The sequence below is a fragment of the Thermobia domestica genome, chromosome 10 (genome assembly GCF_964235325.1).
Source record: "Thermobia domestica chromosome 10, izTheDome1.hap1.1, whole genome shotgun sequence".
NCBI lineage: Eukaryota > Metazoa > Arthropoda > Insecta > Zygentoma > Lepismatidae > Thermobia > Thermobia domestica.
The window spans coordinates 181253113-181262510 of NC_137463.1; positions in this window are offsets into that span (position 1 = coordinate 181253113).

Genomic DNA, 9398 nt, shown 5'->3' on the forward strand with positions numbered 1-9398 from the left:
TTGTTATCGGGCCTATGAACATTTTAGAACTTCTTATTTGCAGCATAGCCCTTAGCTCAGACTTTGTTAAGAAACGCTTGATGATTGCTTTCCTTGCAGCTGGGGTGTGATCTCTGCGTTTTTTGTTTTTCCTTTTTTTCAGCTTCTTTAGACAATAATTTCTTTACAACTTTTACTTTTCGCAAAATTTCCAAAGTTGTGTATATATATTTCCTGTGTAGCCTTAGTTAGGTAGTATATATGTTACAAAATATCGAAAATTAAATAATAACTACCATAAATTTACTTAAATAAATTAAATAGTTAGGATTTATAATTCGAAACTTACTTAAGTTTAAAAATAAATTTGTACTTAAATTACTTTTTAATGGTATTGTTAGATCTCGATTGGAATATGGGTCGGTTGCTTGTCAATCTACCAATAAATCGAATATTGAGAGAATCGAACAAGTTCAAAGAAACATTTCTCCGTTCGCTATATTTAAAAAAATCTCGTGTCTGCGATTCTGAACAGAAACTCATAGGATATTGCTAACTGAATTTGGATGCAACAGCTCATTGAAAAGGTGGGTAGTGGTTGACCAGATATTCTTATGTAAGTTGGTTGTTAATGACTTTGATAATAGTGACTTGCTTATCAAAATTGGGCTGTAGGGATGGGCGTCTACTCTGAAATTGGCATTTTTCGGCCTTGCCTTACAGAATGGGCTTGGAAATCAAAAGTTCAAAGAAAATATTTTCACACCAAAGTCAAATTTTGATTCATTGATCGCCAGCTACACTTTTCCAGTTACAGCTGAGTCAAAAAAGAAAAGACAAGAAATAAATAGCACTTTTATTCACTCCTTAGACAGATAGATCCTTTTCTAAATGATTCTGATTTTCCCGATGACGAAACTTTTAATTCAAGTATATACTGATGTTGCTTACATTTGGCCATCTTCAGCAAAGAAAACTTCAACTGTCTTAATTAGTGCTCAGAAAAGCCTCTAGATGAAAAAGAAAACCTAATATTTTAAAATAAATAAGTAAATAAATAAATTTCTCGGATCATTTACCTTCTGAAAATTAACCAAATACAATGACTTATCAAAATCTCTTTCCGAACAAAGGACGTAACACTCTCTGAGTAATTACCAACAGCAATCATGGTTTTAGTAGAAATCCGACCTTGCAGAGATTTATATAACAATCAGGAGATGTCATACGATCATTAGATTTGCATTCTCAGTAGTATAGGGGCACCCCATCATAGCGACCAATGGTGATAAGAAAATCTAATAATTTAATAACCATGGAATCTAATAATAGGTTCATGACCATGGAAGTTCAATAAATCTGGCTGTGTTCTTATCTGCACCAGTGTTCGCTAACTTGGGGATATCCCTAGGCATATTATCATACCAAGAATGCCCATCCAACAATTGAGGAGTTTGATGTAATAAAGGCGTAAGCGAGTTTTCGCCATTTTTGCATCAACGCATAAGTGGCTTTTAGCATGCTTGTTTAGCCTCCTGTCAAAATTTCAAGTCAATATCGGGATAAAATGCTGCATATTATATTGCTTTATGAAAGAAAGAAAAAAACACTATTTAAATTTTTAACATCGTTTTTCTCCAGATGCCTATTTCAGACTTAGACCCCTACACCCTTATTTTGCATCAAATTCCTCAATTCAATAGATTCTCCTTATTACTATTCAAATTCTTACTGTAACTATCTCTCACAAACCCCTTTAAAATCTGACTCTGTTAGCATATCATAGGCCAATCAAAATATCTTAAAATCCACAATTTCAGAATTTCACTGCCAGAGAGACGGCAGAATTATCTTCGGAAAACTATATGAAAAATAAATATAAACGACTTGTACGGAGTACAGCTAGCTCTGATAACGCTACTTAAATTCACCTTTTACGCACGCACACACACACACACACATTAGTATATATAAATAACGGAGATAAGTTATAGCTATTTTCACGAGCACTTTATTTATTTATTTTTATAGGAACTTGGAATTGGAATAAAAACTTGAAATTCGGTATGCTTGTACGTTTTCGTTAGCATTACCTAAGTAAATCAGTAAAAATAAAAAATTCCAACTTTAGAGTGGTTTTATGGGGAACTGAGAAATCTTTTCCGTGTTATTTATATGGGACACCTTCTACACCCAAAAATTATAAGGCATTTCCTGTAGGGCTACATTTGACATGATTGTAGCTTTTCGGGACTAACCAACAGAAAAAAATCACCAAAAGTGAATATTTTTAATTTTTAAGGAGTCTAAAAGGAGATGAAGAAATTCCCATGTTATTTAAGTAGGCGTTTTCCTGGGATACAAAATCTTACCTTTTAGATAGTTGAAATAGGAAAAGAAACTTGAAATTCGATAGAATTGTGGGGTTAAGAGGTGTGAGGCTGGAGGCCGAGCAAAGGCGAGAGTGTGGGGGCGAAGCCCCCAACTGGGCAAATCAGGAAATATTAAGAACAAATGCACGAAATTCACTGTTGATGAAAAGGCTGATGCGTAAGAGATTAGCACACTGTTCACAGATAGAGACACGAAGCATCAAGAACATTTTTACATAACGACTGCGGTAACCATAATATAACTCGTGGTACCAATATATTTACGAAATCGGTTACATTTTGTTGCTAGTCTCACATAAAAATCGAATGATTGGATTTCTCATTTCTTCGAAAACTTCATTAATTCTAAATATCCTCACCTCTACACTCTCTTACTTATCAAATTATTTCAATATCTATTTAATACCAATGACTGCAATAAAGAAAAATCTTCACCGAAAAAAGGAAAAAAAATTGGCTTTCCTTGTCTGGGTTTCCAACCACGAAATTTATGGCAGTATGTACGTGCCTTAGCCCACGTTTTTTAAAAGTTCACTGATTCATGGAATGTGCCTTATTAACTTGCTTCACTACTTATTACTAGCTTTCACTTGTTTTACTCGCACACTGAGAAAAAATGTATGTGGCGTACGTAAAAATGTAGGTTACATGTGTAAATCCTGTAGTTTTTGGACTTAACATACACTAACCGTATAACTGAAAAAGTATATTTTATACGTACTTTCTGTATAAGTGTTCCGAATAAATGTACTTTCCGCACGAACGAAACAACTGTATGTAGGCGGTCAGGATCTCCCATACAGCTGTGTAACTTATAGCTGACATAGCAACATACGTATATGTATGTAATGTACGGAAGACTGTTAGATGTCAGACATCCTGCAATGACATGGTGTAACATCTAAGCGGGAAAGAGGGCAGTACGTATGTAGCACATAGATAGCGTATGCTAAGTATTGATTTCTGTAGTAAACGTAAGGATCCCGTATATTTCTACAATATACCGATGTCCGGATAATGGATTTTCCTCAGTGAGCTTAGCTCGTTTTTCTTTTAACCTAGAACGACATGGACACGAACACAGAAAGATCGAGGTGAGTTGAGATTCCAAAGGCTTTTCCATCGGGAATCGATCCCGGGACCTTATACACCAAGGGTGCATGGGATAGTCAATAGACCAGCGAGGAGGGCACTCACTCGACCACTTGGACGATTGACAAGGTTATCACTATGCATAGCACATGATATGTTGAATAACGGAATCGTTTCCGATTTCTGATTGTAAGGACAGTGTGTGTTTTTTTTGGGGGGGGGGCATGAACAATTTTCTATAGCAAATTCCTCAAATTTCATACTCAAGTTGTTAGGAAATTGTCTAAAGGAAGTATCGAAATCAAGATCCAGTCCATGTCATATATAATTAATTATTATGAATCCTCGACATTCTAATTAAAGGAGAATAACTGTAATAATTATTAGTAGAATTTGGCATACTAAAAGACAAACAAGTTCTTAAATTTTAAAATTTCATTAAAACCAAATAAATAGATAAAGTTAGGGGCATGAATCAAGACATTAATTATTTTATATAAAATCAAATTGAATTTACTTCTCTTCTGGACTCTAGTGAGTTAACTTTAAATTTATTTAATAACATTTTATATTAAAAAATATGTTCCTTTGAGAATGATTTGTGAAACATTATAAGATACAACTATCTCAAAAATTTATACTGTATATTATCAACTAAACGGATTTCTGATTGAATATAAGGCCACCAAATAACATATGCATATTCTAACTTGCTTCTAACTAAAACATTGAACAATGTTGTTATTGCATCAGAACATGAGAGAGTTTTCGTACTTCTAATAATAAGTTCCAAATTCTTGTATTTGTCGGATACTCTTTGCTCAATAGAGATTTAAACGTTCTTGTCAAATATCATTTCTAGATTTTTGGCACTGTTGCATCTGGAAAGTCTTGCCCCATTTATTGTATAATTATACGAAAATGTACTACTTAACCTTGAAAAAGTAATGACTGAACATTTTCCTAAGTGAAAAGAAAGTTTATTTCTTACACTCCTTAAACAACAGTTAATTAAGTCTTCATATAACAATTGAGTGCTAAGAAGACTTTTATTAACTTTTAAAACTTTCAGGTCACCAGCAAATAATATGGAATTATAGTATTTGACCACATTCGGTAAACCATTTATGAACATACGAAACGAAAGAGGTTCCAAATCGGATCCCTGAAGAACACCAGAGGAAGCTGTATAAGTATACGAACATGAATATTTATAGACAACAACAAGCTTTCTACTAGTTAAATAAGACGAAAAATGTTTAAGTAAATTACCCTTGTAAACCTGCCCTCCCCCCCACCTCTCGGTACAAACGATTTCCGCATAAGTAAATTATCTGATAGAGCAAAAATTGATAACTTTTTATTTGAAATAGCATGTTCTAATTTATCAAATGCCTTACTAAAATCTATATAAACAACATCGACAGAGTATTTGATGTTAAATGCATTAGCATTGTAGTGCACCGCTAGTTCATACTTGCATCGCATTGCATTGCATAATATTTTAGAAGGCGGCGATGTGCATTCTCGTCTGTACCTTATGATTTAAATCTAAATCACAACTAAATTTTTCGAATTGAAAATTAGAAAAGAAGAAGACATTTTAAGAAAGTTTCAAGATTAAGTGTGTTTGAATTGAATAAATATATATTTGTAAGTCCTAGTATGGGGAACAAGATGGCGATGGGCATTTTTACACCTGGAGTATCATGCTCCTTCAATTGTGCAATTGTGAATTTGTACATAATTTTAAATTTTGACAAAATTTAGTTTCTTTACAATTTTTATATATTAGGTCTATTACATCTTTTTTACTCCTGAGCCTCTAACCCACAAGTAATTTTACAAATTGTGTGAAAACAAATCTACTTAGAACAGGCGAATTCGTCCATGTTGGAATGCGCCATTTTATACAAATCTATGTTTTCAAAAATAATTAAAACAAATTTAGTGAAGCAGTCCACTGGGCTATAAGGCCGGGACTTTCTTTATATTAAATAAATCTCCCAAAAGGGAGGAAGCAGTAAACTACGACAGGTAATATATATATATAATTATCTGATTTAAGGAAAAAGTAAGAAATAATTAAAATGAGGCACTAATTTCATCTTTTAGGTCAGGAGATACTTTCTCTCTCTCCCTAAAGCATCTACTATCGTGCAATATGAAAATTGAAATATAAAGTATAACTAAACTTCTTAAATTTTAACGTCTACATCAAATCTTTACATTTTGAATACTAAATATGCTGAATATGCAATAAAACGACAATGGAATTACAGTAGATTTTATAAAATATCAAGAAAGGAGCATATAGTAGGACTTTTGGTATATAATTAAGTTATTAATCAAAAAGCAAACTGCAGAAAATCCATTTATTTTATTGTGAAGGATCATGATAGTTGTATGAAACAAGTTACTTAGAAGTATCAATATCCACGTACGTTGTTGTTGTTCTGACCAGGGGATACTCAGTTACTCATTTAGTGGAACGCCGACTAACCTGCAATTAAGAAAAAGAATATTAGTTAATATATATATATATATATATATATATATATATATATATATATATATATATATATATATATATATATATATATATAGAGAGAGAGAGAGAGAGAGAGAGAGAGAGAGAAAGAGAAGAGAGTAATATAATTAATGTAAATGGAAAATGAAAAATAAAACGTAATTTAAAATAAAGAAATATCACAAGTAAAAGTAGGAAAATCGTGTATACTTATCATTGAGATCTTTAATGGACACGTCGTGGGAAATCTGCACTAAAACCTGAAAGAAAGAAGAAACATAAATAAGTAAATAAATAAATAAATAAAATAATGGGTTTTGCTAATAAATAACTTAATTAAAATGCTAAGCGATAGATAATACTACTCTATTCCTACTGTATTCCATATCGAATAAAATAATATAAAAGCATTTAAATAATCGAAGAAAGGGAGAAATAATCGAAAGTTCACCAATTGTAATCTCTTGTTCTTATCGATTGCTGTAGCAATTTATGTACATTGTATCAAGCCTTTTGTTGTTGATTATAAAATGATATTATTCTCAAATGTAAGTACATTTAAAAATTTATTTCTAGCATATGATATAGTGATATATACTGGTGTCTAAACTAAATTTGATTCTTACTTGATTCTCACCTTAAGCTAATTTTTATATACTCCCCATATGCTACCTCTTCTCTCACGAAGAATCTCGTTTCCTTTTGATATAATTTTCCCAAGCCATTATGCGCGAGGGTGGCAACCGTTGCCACGGGCCAACCTTGGCTCAATTCTCATGAGGAAACTTTAGATGTCTCATCGCAGGACTGCCCATAACTGAAGAAATAATCTAGCTGAAAGAAGCTGTTAGCTGTCTAGGTGTCATTGTATTTCAAAGGAGATTGGATCCAATGTAACATCTAAAGAAGTCTACCTGCATATAAGCACGACATCAGTTAATAATTACTAAAAGTTTGCATACAAACTTTATTCTAAATCACGACACTGTAATATAGTAAGAGCAAAGGGCATTTCACAATTATTTGTGAAAAAGTTAATAAGTTCGTAGCTATAGATCTAAATGGAATAAAACCATGCTGATAACAAGATAAGAATGGTCTGACATGTAAAAAGATTTGTTTATATAGAATTTGTTCAAAACTTTTTGAAGGGGTATAAATAATTGATATGGGACAATAATTTGAAATTACATCTGGATTATTAAATTTAGGTACTAGAATCATTTTACTTATTTTCCATATTGCAGGAAAAATACTAGTAGAGAGAATCAGATTTAATATTTATAACAACGGGGAAAACATAATTCAAACTTTTAAAAATGTAAATCTGGTTCACGAGCTTTTTTAGGATTAATTCTGTGAACAGAATCGAAATAATCACTTTTAGTAATAGTTTTCATATATAAACTACAAGGAAAAATTAGGTTACTGTCAGGTAAAGTATTACTAACAGATTCTTAGTATAAAAATGCCGAAATATAACAAACTCATCATAAACTTTAGCAATATCAGCAGTAGAGCAATATTCTTTATCACCAAGATATTTTATACGTGTACCAACATCTTTTTTTCTTTTATTCTTAAGAATGAGGGTTTAATATCTCCAATATATATTTTGTAATCTCTACTAATTAAGTTCTTAGCCACCTTGCGAATTTTCTTAAATTTCTATTTTAAGAAAATAATACAATTTCATCCACGTATAATGCTCTTTTTGCTCTACGACTTGTTATATCCCATGTAAAATAACAAGGATAAGATATTTTGGTCTGATTACTTCTATTAGAAACATTATTTCTAATTGAATTACTTAAAACATTATAAAAGTGATTTAAAGCACTATTTGAGTCATTGTATACCCATATAGTGTTCCAATCAACATCAAGTAAAGATTGATATAAATTCTTAAAATCTGCTTTAGCAAATAATATCCCGAGAAAAATCTTCTACCATTCCTACATGTGTTGAAAATTCAAAATATAAGGGAGGAGGATGTTTACGAAGACTGAATAATAGACAGTCACATTCACATACCTCATTAACAAACTGAAAGTGACACATGGTGTAATGGGGAAGGGCCGTAGAGTGAAGAATAAATTAATTATTATGCAAATTAAATCAAAATTTAAATAAATTTGAATATGCTAATCTTGAAATGCTAATGTTCTGAGAAATATGTAAATAACTAGCTAAGTCGGTAGAGCTTTTAAGTTAAAATGTCGGTAGAGCAAAATATGTAATTTAGCAATATAAAGTGATTTTACTGAACAAACTTGAAAACAATTTAGGATAGCATTTCAAATCAAAAGAGAGACTCTAAATTTCAGGTCTACGTGTTTCCCCAGGTGATTAGAGGCAATACTAATTCTCACTCACACAACAACCCTTGGTTGTTGTACACCGTACTTTACCGGACATTGACAACTCCAAGACAGCTGAAAAGAAAGACATGATAATATTGCACTGATCACATACCTTGTCAGACTTCCTGTGGAGAATGATATGCACACGAAATTCATTAGATAAACTTTTAATGAGGTGTAATAACACACGCAACAACACTATACACTGTGACCTTACAACAATGAAAGAAAAAAAATTATTAAATTTTGAAATTTTCAGAATTGTTTCGCCGAAATGTTTATTTTCACTTTCTAAGACCTGATTTGTTTATATTAAATGTTAAACCAGTGATGACCAATCTACATATGCTTGGACAAAATAAGAACAATATTGAGAGCTGTTTTCCTTGTCTCTCACTGAAGTGATGACTTGGAGAACGTGTATAAGGTATATAAATTTTCCTGTTACGCATGGAATTGAAAAATATTATCAAAAAATACATTTGTTTTTTCATTTTTATTCGCGTCCCGGACGAAATATACCCGCTATCATCACTATCTCTCAGCCACTATAATCGTCAACAACATATTCTTAGGATGACAGAAAAATGCGTTTCTTACTGGATTGGTGGGTCCAGTTATTCCCGTCCACGGGATCTTACAAATTTCTATTTCTCAAACGAGGTCCTGCAAATGAACTGAAGATATAAACACTTACATTGTGAAAATATATGCTGCTGTATGGCTCTATATTAACAATTCCAGACGGAAGCTCGAGTATACTCTCGACATTAAATGCCTACCCTATGGGTAAGATCCCGAACACACACTCGATAAATGTAGATTATTAAAAAAATTGGCATTGCTCTGTTAACTATGGAGTTAAATTAAGAGAGGGAAGTAGAGATTTATATACCAGCTTGAGGAGTTAAAGGTAATGCGGTAGAAGGTGCGTCTTTAACGTCTTGCAAACAATTAGGCATATGCTGAAGATCATTGAAGAAATCATCGATCAGGGATTAAGAGAAACGCTTTCTTCTTTCGCCCTGAAAATACGTTGTT